At 43.8% G+C, this 13710-nt stretch overlaps 2 pseudogenes; one reads left to right on the forward strand and one right to left on the reverse strand.

Moving 5' to 3' along the window:
• LOC125614575 overlaps positions 1 to 36 on the reverse strand; it is a 3832-nt pseudogene extending 3796 nt beyond the window's left edge.
• Positions 37 to 1028: 992 nt separating this feature from the next.
• On the forward strand, positions 1029 to 2628 carry LOC107160144 (annotated as a pseudogene).
• Positions 2629 to 13710: the final 11082 nt, after the last annotated feature.

Raw genomic sequence — 13710 nt, forward strand, 5'->3', positions numbered from 1 at the left:
ATACAGTCTTAAATTCAGGGTAATAATACCTGCCATGTCTGGAGTGTATATCCTGACACACTACACTGGAGCTTGTAGTTCCTGTTGTTCTCTACAACAGGGACTATTACTACCACTAGAGAATAAGCAAACAGAGAAGTTGGGTCACTTTTCTAAAGTCACGCAGTCACAAAATAATCAAGCCAGGCTTGAAAATGGATTATTCTAATACTAATATATTGGTTTCAAACCTACCAAGCATTCTGTTGACTTAAAAAAATAACATTTAAAGCTGGGCAAGTGGGAGGTAGTGCCATATTTTGTGTGTGTGCATGTGGGGGTGGCAGCATAGAGGAATCTTGAGGGCACCATGGCATCAGAGACACAGCTAACAGTGGGCAAGGGTGGTCTGGGCAAGGGGCAACAAACACAGAAGAGCAGTCAGGGTGCAAGAGCAAAGTCTGAAATGCATGTTACAAAAAATCATTTTAAGAGCTGCACACAACTATGGACATTTCTGAAGACCCTTTCTCATCACAGTAGATCAAGATGGATGAATCTGCCTTGTGGATCTTTTGGAGTGTCCTGTGTGTCTAGAACACCTGGATACTGCTGCAAAAGTCTTATCTTGCCAGTACAAGTTTTGTGAATGATGTTTGCTGGGGATCCTAGTTTATCTCAGTTGTTCTGAGTGGAGGACCCTTGTTGGCTTGTGTGTTCAGGAGCTTCCCAGTAACATCCTGCTGAACAGGCTTCTGGATAGCATCAAGCAGAGACGTTGGACACCTAGCCCTGGTGGGGGCAGTGGGACCAACTGCACAAATGCATTCAAGGCTCAGGGCAGCACTATGGCTAATTGTAGCACAAATGATCTTTAGGGTTCCCAGTATGGACAGCAGCCTTGGGTGCAAGCCTAGAGTCCCCCAGTGAGGGATACAACTCAGTTACTATGTTCCAAAGCATTATAAACTATCCAAGAAAGGAATCTGTGACTTTAAATTCACCAAAATGTCATAATCATTTTGCAACAAGTTGATGAAACTGGTAACATGGGGAAGTCATTGGGATCCATGGCTCTTCCCCTACCAAAGTTTAGCAGATTATTCAATCATTACCTCAACCCCAACCTCAGTGCAAAGCACTTTATGACTTTGAAGTAAAAGACAAGGAAGTAGACAAAGATTGCCTTATGTTTGCAAATGATGTTTTTCTAACTGTGATATACAGAGTGGATGAAAACTGGGCTGAACGAATGTTGGCAGACAAAGTAAGCATATTTCTGATTTCCCACATTGAGTTTAACTCAGCTGCTAAACAGCTGATTGAAAGGGATAAGCCTCCCATGATAGGAGTTGATGCTGAAGAATGTCCCTAAGCAACAGTCAAGAGCAGCACTGCCCCAAAGCTCTCTGACACCAAGAAGAACACGAAAAAGCAGCATTCCTTCACTTCCCTCACCATGGCAAAGAAGTCTTCCCATACATCCCAGAACTGCCACTCCATGGAGATTAGCCCTCCTGTCCTCATCAGCTCCAGCAACCCTACAGCTGCTGGGAGAATCAGCGAACTGTCTGGAATTCCTGCAGCGTCCCTTCTCAAATTCATATGAATACCACTGAGTTAACTGTGACCTCATTCCCAAGCATCTCAGTGACAACAGGCTACTCATTCGTTTTCCTGTTAGATGTCCCCCCTCCAGCTGCCCTTGGAACTATGAATCCTCCCCTCTACCACCCCATCTCCTGGCTGTCATTGTCCTCACCTCCACACTACTGTTGCTGTTGCTGCTGCTGAAATGGGACGCAGACCCATGGCAGGATCCACTATACAGATTGCACATTTTCAAACACAGACTCACCCCAGTGTGTATGTGGCTATCCACCCATAGACTCCCAGAAAGAAGATGAGCTAGAACTGGGAATAGGGGAGATGATTTCAGTGTTTGAGCACTGCTAGGATGGCTGGTTCAAAGGGATGTCAATGCATACCACTGAGATTGGGGTTTTCCTTGGCAATTATGTGGCATCTGTCAGAAGGGCAGTGATAAATGCTACCCAAGCTAAAGTTCCTATGTCTACTGTGGGTCAGACAAGTTAGAGGATGACAAAGGTCAGTCCCTCCACTGCAGGAGGGCCTTCCCAGAAGCTCCAGAGGAATGGTGTGGCTGGGACACCCATTGTTGTCTCTCCAGCTGTAGTGTCAGCAGCTCACAACAAAATAAGTGGTCAAACTAAGGTCCTGTTGCACATGCCTGGGCAGATTACAGTCAAGCAGGGTTGCAATGTAGTGAGGGCAGTTGCAGCACATAATCAAGAATACCCCACAGCAGCACTGATGCCCATCCAGGTGCAGAATGCTACCTGCATTTGGGGGCCTGCACCACCATTTGCTGGACTCCCCACAGCCTCTGCCACCAATGGCAGGCTCTGGTGCCCGTGCCTCTGCTGTCAGTTTCAGTCAAACCCGTACCTACCTGGCCTGTGCTTCAGCCACTTCATTGACCTCCCCAAGTATCACCGTTGCCTCTCATGAAACTAAGCCCAGTGGCCAGATAGTGACCCTGGACTTCCCACAACTCCACATGATTCTTCATCGGCTTGTGGGAGCAGTTCAGCAAGCAAATATGACAAGGACAGTAAAATAGAATAACGGGGTTCCTGAAGTTGCCTTCTGGTGCTGCCACAAAATTGAAGACCTGAGTAACACTTCCAGCATTGCTGAAGTTAAAGTGGAGCTGGAAGCAGGGCTAAATGGTGATGAGTTACCCCTACAGGGAGCCATGGGTCCTGAGCTACCATTTGGAGGGAGGCCATGGCAGGGCCGGCTACTGTCCCATGGATGGTAATGGCCCAGTCACTGTGGCACCAGCAGGAACAGCCTTGAACCAAGCTTTCCATCTGAAGATTAGCTCCCTGGACTTTCAGTCCTATTGCTCCACCTCCTGGTCAGGCATGTTCCTCACTGGGTCCTGTCATGAATGAGTCTAGCCTGTTGTTTGTGAAAGGCACTAGGTGGTGGTTTCCTATCCTCCACAAAGTGAGGCAGAACTTGGGGACTTAAAGGAGATATGTTTATTCATAAAAAGTGAGAGGATGGCTGGTCCAAAGGCAAATTACAACACAATGGGAAAACTGGGTTTTTCCCAGGAGGCTTTGTGGAAAACATCAGAGGAGACAAACACTGGGAAGACTTAAAATCACATCAACACAAATGAAGAGCACAAAGCAGTCTGATGGAAATAGAGCATGTGTGGACTTCCAGAAGTTCAAGAGCTGAGCAGAGGGTTGGTGTGTGGCTCCTGAGTCTTAGCACAGACACACCAGCAAGCAGAGTGAGGCAGGTGTCTGGGTTTCACCACTCAGTTGGGATTGTAAGGTGTACCTTGTGCTAAGCAACCATTTTTGTGTTTGTTTATTTTGTTTTGTCTTTATAATGTGTAACTAAAATGGACACTTGTTTACAAGACTTAGCTAACGTATTTGCTTCTTTTAAAACTGAAATTTTCTTGTAATAGATAAATTCTTTGGATTATGATTTTAAGAAATTAATTTATGAAACAAGAGCCAAGGAGAAGCTGTATTATCTCCTGCTTAAGCCAAGAGATTCATTGTGCTGTAGAATGCATCCTCCTTCCCTCACCCCTGTTCCCCATCATTACATATTGCTTCCTTAAGACAGAACTGTTGGTACTCTAACTTGGGTTTTCCTCTTTGGGATATTAAACATACAATTCAGTCAGTATCAGTAAGGGCCTATGGTAGGGAGAAAAAACTCAAGAAAAAAAAGTCAGTGATTCTTTCAAGTTTGATCATGAGTCAATCTGAAGACTTAATCCTCAACTTAATTTTATAGGTTTTTAATTTTCCTAGAATGAAACCAATAAAGTGATGAGAAAAAAAAGCAAAAGCATTGACTAGAAATGTATTCAGAAAATAATATTTAGTTTTATAACAGAAGCAGCTCAATTCATTGGTTGGAAAGTAGGCAACATTAATCTTATTCTTGCTGTCAGGGAGAGAATGGCTATGAAATGTAATTTCCATTTTATCCCACAAACTGTGTGTCCAGAACATTTGTGAGATGTGTTGGTAAGTGGTTCACTTGTGTTCAAGTCAAATGGTGAAGAAACAATGTGAAAAATCTACATTCATCTATTGTGGCTCTTTCTCAACTATCTTGCATGTCCCACAGTAACATGGACATGCATGATGTATACATTTCATTGTAGTTTTCTGCTGAGGTTAGTTTGCATTCAGAACTGAGAAATACAGGAGATGTAAAATGACCAGCATTCTCTACCCCAAAGCCACTCCTGACCAAGGTCTGCTGATCACACTCGCTCCCTCCTTGGCTAAGGTGTCCATCAGCCATCAGAGGAGTCATTAATAAGAATGCTCTTTGTGTTCTCAGCAGACAGAAGGAAAGGAAGAGTTTATCCAGGAGCTGTTCTGTGGAAGCTCTGGAAGGCTTGGAGGGAGCCAGTGTGCCCACCCACAACTGTGGCAGGATCCAGCTTAGCCTACCTTTTTATATTTATATCCATTCTTTGTCATTGGCCTCTTCCACCAATTTCATTATGGTGCCATACAGTCATGGGTTTTCAGAGTCCTGAGAACAAAAGTAGGGAAAGCAGTCTGGTAGGGAGGTAGTTATGACAGTTTTCCCATGGGAACTAAGTACTGAAATGACAAATTAAAAAAAAAAATAACGCTTGGAAATAAAAACATGCACTGAAAAGACTTCATCCAATAGCAAGAGGGTTTATCATCTTAAAAAGATGTAGAATGTGGGGCTGGGGCTGCAGCTCAGTGGTAGCAAACTTGACTGGCATGTATGAGGTCCTTGGGTTTGTTTCTCAGCACCATATATGAAAAATAAAATAAATATCTATCAACAACTAAAAAAAATGTAGGATGTGGTTGAAAATGAAATCATTCCTAAGTTAACCACTGATTTTATAAAACACTGTACATTATGTTCCTGTGTGTTGAAGTAAAAAAAAAAACTGGCATATCCATGTAATATATGAAGTCTGGTGAAATAAAGAAGTTAGGCAAAAAAGCTGATGCCAGCTTTCATCTGTGTAAGTTGACACCAATATGTCATAATATTCTGTATTTTAAGAAATTACTGTATTTTATACAAATTTTAAAAGGTATAAAGACTACTACAGGTTGAGTTAATTTTCACCTGTCTTATCTTCATATTTTAAGCTATATGATGGAATTTACTCCTTTAAATTTGTATAAAATTTACTACTGTAAATTTGTATAAAATTTCATCTGTAAATAGATCATTAGCTAATATCATATATGGATTTTCTATTGTTTTTTTGAGACAGGAGATGAATTTTGTAAGACGGGCTTGTTATTAAAATCATAATTCATCATTCCTTTAATTTAATAATTTGAGGACTAAATAAAATGTTTCAAGATTAAAATTTGATGTTCCACATTATAAAAATAAATAACATTTAAGGGACAGGGAAAAAATACTTGCCTCAAATTGATAATGCAGTTAAGCAAATATAAAATTGCACTGGTATGCAATATTCATTTACACTGCTTCTGCTTAGGCACAGAGATAAACACTTTCACTGGGTGTCACATTTTGCCTTTAATCTGGGGCATAGTCATTGGGCTCCCCATTCTGCACATGTGTGCTGCTTTATCTTCTCATCAATGATTTTCCCTTCTTCTTTCTGTTAGCCTTCCAATCTAATCAATACCATACATTCTGGAAGTCTCAAAATGTGACTGCCAAAGAGAAGAAGGAACCAGGATAAGAACTGATAGGTGAGTTAGAGAACTGAGCCTTATTAATCATTGAAGCTGCTGCTTGAGATAACCCGAATCCAGGATGCACATATTCCAACTGGATATGGGCTGGTGCTCAAAAGATATTTTCATAACAAAAGGACATTACAAATACATTAAACACAAAATAAAACCAAGACTGTCTTCTCCATAAAAGGAATATTCTAAGGGTAAATCTGATACACTGATTTAGATACTGAACAACCAACTCCAAGACTCTGAATAAGCTGTTTCTAACATGTCCTTGGAATGATTTCAGACTGACATTCATTAATTTCTTTAAAGTCAGCATAGTAAGACAGCTAAGTGCATGTTTTCTATATAAACGAACCCTCTGAAAAAAAATCCTGGCCTAACTACTTACCAGTTCTTACCTTTCTATTTTTTTTTTATTTCCTTCCCTTAAAAAGACACCATAACAATTATACACCTTCATAAAGCTGTTTTTAAAAATAAGGAGACAGCATACATGAAGAGCTTCTAATGATTTCAAAAACACAGAGAGAATTTAAAATAAGCAAGGGAGCATCACTGGTTTCACATATGATGAATTCTCTCCAGTTGAGGCTCATGAAACACCACTCATTTCTTAGCAATTGTTCTTACCTGTATTCTATTTTGACAAATCATAAAAGAACACAAATCTATGATTATACACCTGCTCACATCACCTAGAATGTTCTAGTATTTTCATGGCAATTTCTAGATAAACATTCACATGTTGAGATCCGCGCCCCTGGTGGCAGCCGCTCCAGGACTCCTGTCCTCCTCGACATCCCCGCCTTCCCTCGCGGTGGCCCGCTCCTTCTCTGCCTCCCTCCGCAGCCCAGGCGGCGGTAGTCTCGCCCTGTCTGGGGTGCTTCCTGAGATCGGGGCCCAAGGATCCAAGATGCCCGCGACGCCTCCGTGCGCGGGCTGGGGCAAGAGTGGGCCTGGTCCCCAGCCGACAGACAGGACATGCACCTGGAGGAGATCGTCCAGCTTGCTGGGGTGAAGGGCCGGGCAGGACAGGGGCGGCCCTGTGAGCGCCAACCCGGCCAAAGTGGAGAGCTGCGACTTGACTACCCTGCCACATGGGTGCTAGGGCAAGAGAACTAGGCAGCGGGGAAGCGTTGCTAGCTGGACCTGGGGCCTGGAGGAACTCCAGCCGCCACCTCACTCACAGCTAGGCGCCCCACCCAGCACATAACAACCACGGAGCTGCTCACTGGGGAACTCTTTTGGCTCCGCCCACACGACCCAGCCAATCTGCCTCAAGAGCGGTAAAATTGAAAATGATGTAACAGTTCCAGTTGAGGGTGCTCGCCAGAAGTGCTGGAGGTGGCTGTTGGGCTCTAGGGAATTCCTGGAGAGCTCTGGTGGTGCTGTGTGTGTGTGTGTTAAAAATAAAGTTCGTTACTGCTTCAAAAATCCTTTCTGCTTGACAAGTGGCTCGTGAATTGTGCCCAGCCAGACTGCGGCATTCACACACTGGGGATTTGTGAACCTTTCATTCCTTTAACTTGAATCAAACTGTTCAAGCATGGACTGCCTGAACAGTTTATGATCTCTTAAAGATCCTCAAACCCCACACAGGTTTGGAACACTTCATCCTGTCAAGCCAACTTCATGTTTCCACAGTGACAGGCCTACTGCAGGGACTCTCAGAACATGTGAGTCAGTGGGAAAAAACCTGCCAGTGACCCTCAAAAGCAATGCTCTGAGACTTGGCTTCTGACTCCTCTTTCTGGGCCACAACCTTCTTCCAACACAAATGTAATAGAAGAGCTGTCAGTAAAAGACTTACACTGTCCAGGCAAACTTGAAGCCATACAAGTCAGAGCTTTGTGACACTGTCTACTTTCTTTCAAGAACATCAGAATTATTTCCACAACTTCATTCCATTTAAAGTCAACTATGGAATGTATTCCTCAGATCAAATCTATACTCCTCCAAATAATCTTGACATGTTTACAGTAATATTCACTATAGCACTGATGCTGAGCCTTTTTCTGCTTCCTAAATATCAGAATGGTCACTGGAAAATAAAGCATCCTGTTCATTAACCAAAACCAACAGAATGGCTCAAACCCAAATGACTCCCAGCACCTGCACAGCAGAGAAGGCCTAACATTTGTGGGCATCCATGATGGAAGCTACGACCCACAAGCACATGCACAATATCAACTTTAGTTTTAAATTTTTCCTCCAGTCTCATTACTGAGAAAGTTCATATTTAGAACTTCACTTTTGAAGAACTTTGCTTGCCCTCCCTGTGACCGTGCTCCCAAGTCATGAAAAAAATCTTAATCCTCACAATGGGCTCTTCAGAATGCCCAGATCACAGCAGAACATCCAGCTTGTCACCGTGGCTGAGTACAGATAACCACTTGCCTCTCAGAGTGTGCAAAGCATTCACTCTCAGTCACAGTGATTCTGGCTGTGTACATGTCTGGCTCAGCTTCCCAGAAGAGTGCCCCAAGTAACTGGACAGGTGGTTCATGCTTGCCTTATGGAGACACCAGTTTCATCCAGATATGTGGACTTTGGCAAAAGCAAAAACTTTCACCTAACAGCATGTTCATGTGACTCCTCTTTTCAAAACAGAAACTGATTATCCTTCTCTTGACAAACATCATGCAACCTTAGGAAGAGAAAAGACTCTAAGCCAACCTCAAAGCAGTATCTGGCCTGCTGGCACTGGAGAGGCTGTGTAAAATCAATTAGGTTTCCTACCAAGGTATCTACCAAACATTTGGCTTCCACAGATGTGTCTGCCTAATTCACTTAAAAACCAATTGCAACAGGGTATCACATTTATGGCAATGGAGGTGTGGCATCCCAACCAACCATGTTGTATAAATGGATATCTAGCCCATGTCATGCCATTTGCAAACTGCTTACACCCTGTATTATTTAGTATTATTTGGTTGGAGGCAAGAGTTCCTGCTGGGTTTAAGAGCTTTGGGGGGGGGATTTGGTGCAAGGTGCTGGATTATTTGGTGGGAAACAAGAGATGGAGGGAGGGCATGTAGCAAGAAGGCAATTACTGAATATGTGGCACAGAAATTGGAAGGAAATGGAATTCTCAGGAGGTTGCCAAGTAAGACAGGAACTGCAAGATTGAATAATTGTTGGGGAGGGAAGACCAGAGAGGTATGACTCTGAAGGTGTTTTCCTTTTTTGAAATTTTTTACTGGGATAAAGTTCATCATCCTAAAGTACACGAAAGAGAAAGCAGTTTGTAGTATACTCCTGGCCTCTGGACAACCATCACCATGTCATATTTGGAATACTTCCATCACCTTTGAAAGAAGACCTATAGCTTCTGCAGTCACTCCAAGAACCCCCACCCTCATCTCCCAATAGAGCCCCTACTTTCTCTCTGCATGAATTTACCAGTTCTTGACATTTCCAATAGAGGGATTACACCTATTCTTTGATGCAAGTGTCTTTCTTTAGCTCAAGGTGTGGAGGAGCCCTGCGGAACACATATCACAACTGTCTTCCTCTTCAACTGGAATATTCCATATTCCACCTCCCTCATCCTCTCCATTGTTCTCTCCATTCTTTATTTGGGTTGTTTCTGTTTTTAGGCTTTGTGGATAACTAACGTGGCTCCCTGCAGCTGCATAGCCAGCCTACTGGTCCCTGTCATGAAGCAAAGTGGCAACAGAGCAGTGGAGCAAGGAGTGGTGGCCCCAGTGGGGTCCAGGTGACGAGCAGGACCTACAGCCATGTGAACCCACCATTCAGGCACTGTTAACCATAGCCCAGGCCAATCACCATGTTAACCATGCCCACCTGTCACCCTTGGTCAGCCAGACCTGGGCCCAGTACTAAGGCCTATGGCAGAAGTCCACTTCCTGCAGTGCTGCATTCCCATTCCAGCACGTAAACCTTCCCCTTCTGACCTGCCCTGAGGAAATGGAAGTTGGCAGATCTGAATGGAAGTCAGGACTCCAGAGCTGACCAATAGCATTACTGCCTTTCCAAGTTCTCATTAGCAAAAGTTTGGGCCAATAGCAGTAACCCAAGAGCTATATACAACCTGAAACGTGCCTTCCCTGACAGGTCAAATCTGCTGTTGCTGTCACCAGCATCTTCTGTTTTATGACAAGTGTTTGGTTTCCGTTCTTCAATAAATGCTATGGTTACATTGATTCATCCTGGTTTGTGGATTCCATTCATCAAATGCACCAGATAATAAGCCCAAATAGAAAAAAAATGGTAGTGAGCTGCTGGGGTCTGCTGCTGTACTTCTTGGCTCCACCTGCCAGCAACCATAGTGAGCTTGGTTTTGTCTCAAAGCCATGGTTTTGTAATGTAGCTATAGACTTCACATACACATTATTATCTCATTGTCTGGCTTTAGTTCTCAAGAGTGTATACTTAGAGGGGACTTGTTGGGTTACATGGCAACTCCCAAGTTCCACTCCTTGAATAGTCTCTCCTGATGTGACATAATAAAAACAGGACTAATGGAGGTGGGGCATCTCTGTTCTCCTTGGTGCCCCAGAGCCCCTTGTGTTTACCACTCTGGAGGCTCTCAGAACTGTAGCTTTTAGGGTCAACTGGAGGTTCTATTGTGTGGGTGTGGATGAGGACTCACTGGCAGAAGTGAATATCAATCCCTGTATCCCCTCTCTTCCTGGAGATCCAGGAGTTAGATCAATGTTCAACCCTCCGATTACATGCTGGACACCCTGGAACCCAGCCTGGTCCTCCAAAGGCTCCTCATGATCCCACACTCAGGTAAGGCCAACAGGGTGTACTGAGTAAGCAGCCAGCCAAGCACTGTGCCTTGACACTCCATTGTAAAGGGAAAGCATGCCCCATGGTGGGAAAGGCCAAGGCACACCAGAGACCACTGTCACTGCAATCACTCTGACTCTGCTGCCACCACCACAGTGACTCTCTCAGGACTGCTGCAAAAGCCCCCGCTGCCCCAGCACCCACTCTGGTCCTCCCACCATCTGCTCCATTTAACAACCAAAGTGATTCCTTTAAAACCTGTTATGTCACTCTCTAGTCAGAGCCTCCCAGGAACTGTCTCCCCACCACACCACAGTCCTCACAAGACCTCTGGAGCACAGCATGATCTGGCCCTCTCTGCCTCACACCCATACTGGGCTGTCTCTGACTCACCTTCCTCTTGCCCTGGCTCCCCTTGCTCCTCCAGAACTTCACGCACAACCTCATTCAGGAGCTGCACAAGGTCCCACAGTCCCCTGACTAGCCCTGTGACCCCCTGCCTTTACAACTGTGTCCCACAGAACACCCTGCCACCAACACTTGTCCCCCAGGATGCCTGCCTCTTGCATTGTGCTCCCCAGGACTCCTTGCCTCCAGCACTGAATCCGCAGGATCCACAGTCATCCTACACCTTTCTTCAGGTTTCTGCTGTTACCATATATCATCATATCAGGGATCCCTAGAAAGTGTTGAGTTCCTCTCTCAATGCCCTCTCTGACCCCTTCCTAGGTCTGACTATGTCCTTCCAAGTTCATGTGCTGGAAACCTCATTCTGGGCAACAGTTCTAGGAGGAGGAATCTTTAAGAGCTGACTGGTCTGTGCATGCTCCACCCTTCTTTCTCTCCCTTAGCCTTGGCCTTCCCAGCCCCAAACTGTGAGCCAAATAAATTTATTTTCTTTATAAATTATTCAATCTGTTTACATGTTGTTACAGCAGCACAAAATAGACTAAGAAACATTTAACCTGGCTTCACAGTACTAAGCAGTTCAGAAGACACTACCCTGTTACCTGCATGCTTGCTTAGGCTCCTGTCCCCCAGAAATGAGAGCAAGGACTTTGTTTGTTACTGCATATGTCCATCAGTGTCTGGTGGATGTTCAGAAAATATTTGTTGATGATTAAACCCTCTATGACTGATATAGACATTGTCACTCTGCATATGAAAAAGAGAAAAGAAAGAAAGAATCAAAAACACAGGAAGCATAATGGCCACAGCAAGTTCCTTATTATTAAGTGTGACCTTCAGAGATAAATAAATGCAAACTCACAACACAGATAATTTGATAAGGCTGGAGAAAGTACAAAATAAATAGTCACCATTAAGACTGCCTTGGTAGTCTAGACATCCTGGAGTAGTGAGAGCTTCAGGCTGTCATATGTCCCCTGTGGCTGAGTTAGTGCCAGCCCCATAGGCCCGAACCTGACTCTAAGGACAGCTTCTTCCACTCAGACCTACTGTGGTAAGAAACTCCATGCACATGTCAAGCAGCTGCGCTCTCACCAGGCTCTGATTCCCTTTTCTGTGTGGGCCATAAATACTGCCCTGTGGAATGTAATGTAATTTTGTTGGCTGGAGATAAAGTCTTTTAATTCCCATAAATTAGACCATAGCCAATGATTCTGGATGTGGTCCAAAGCCATTAATTACATGCCAGTGAGGAGGTACAGAGTTGGGAGAAACTGTTGCAGATGTTAGTGGTTTAAAGCATCTTCTTTTCCTCTCTCAAGGTCTCACTTACTCAATGAAACTCTGCACAAAACTGTGTAACCAGGAATGTTACAAATATCACTAAACATGTTATTTGTTGTGACTCTAACAGGAAGAGTCTGTTAAACTGGACATTTCCATCTGTCCCATGAAGGTCCCACATGAGGTAGGCAGAATGGCAAAGATGGAAAGCATGTGAATTTGGCAGTCTGAAGACAGTTCCTTGGGTTCTATAATCCTTACAGGTTCTAGGCCAGGTGTGGAGAACACAGCAGGGTGAGAAGAAGGGCCATGACCTTCCTGGGGCCATGATGGGAACATGCCTTCTGAAAACATTCTAAGATCCATGTGCACTGTGTGCTGGAGACTTTTGACTATTCTGTTCTCCAGAGTCCCAGGCATATTGTGCCTGGCTCACAGCTCCTCAGGAAGTATTCCTTGAGTGCTAGCACCTGGCAGAGGCTTGCCTGCTGCTGATACATTAATGAAGAGTGGTTATCCAGCCACACCAAAAAGCGCTGTGAACACTCAGGCCTTTGGGCAACAGAGCAGACTATTGTGAACCATTGGGTGGGGGTGGTGGCTGCAGGGACATGGGGAGCCCCAGTCATGGGCTCCCAGGGGCCTAGCACACTCACACTGCCTGTCAGGGAAGTCTTGGCTTCTTCGTTATGCTGTGAATCTTAAAGCAGCACAAGTTCAAGCCTGTCCCAATCAAGCCAGGGAGAAGTACTCTCTAGGTCACTCACCCATTGGTTTGGTTTAGGCCAGGCCAAGATAGAACTTATTATGTGACATTCTACATCATAATATCACCCAATTTGATGTAACTAAAATGCTAAAGTTCTGTAAAATTTTTAAAGAGCTAGTACATTATATATGTATATGTGTACCACTTGCCCTTTTGTTTTAATAACTTATTCCTTTCTCTCCCCTCATGCCTCCTCTCTTTTCTTCTTCTTTCCTTCTTTCTTCCATTCTTTTTTTGCAGTGTTGGGAGTTAAACTCCAAGGCCTTCTACCTGCTAGGCAACCTCTCTACCACTGAGCTTCATCTCTAGCCCTGTTGACAATTTCTATAGATGTAATAGGAACTATTTCTATAGGAAAAACTCTCCTGTTAGACAATTTAACAGTAATTTTAGAAGAGTTGCTAACATGGGAGCAAATCAGTTATGACAAGTTATTTTAAAAAGTATGTAATGTTTTAAAAAAGATGAAGCTTAAAACTTCAGAGGGTTTTTATGTCAGTTTTTCTAAATGACTATTTAAGAGTATTCAAAATCATTTTTTCAGATGTTATTTTCTTTTGACTTCTCATAGAATATAAAAACTTCTAAGTAGACTGGTCATCAAATGTATAGAAAATAGAAGGATATAGTATGACTCTTTGAAGTGGATTTAACTCCTGAAGGTGAACTATGTTTTTGTTCAGATAAAGAGTTCATTTCTTGATGTAAATAAAGGACATC

The sequence above is a fragment of the Marmota marmota genome, unplaced genomic scaffold (genome assembly GCF_001458135.2).
Source record: "Marmota marmota marmota unplaced genomic scaffold, marMar, whole genome shotgun sequence".
Classification (NCBI taxonomy): domain Eukaryota; kingdom Metazoa; phylum Chordata; class Mammalia; order Rodentia; family Sciuridae; genus Marmota; species Marmota marmota.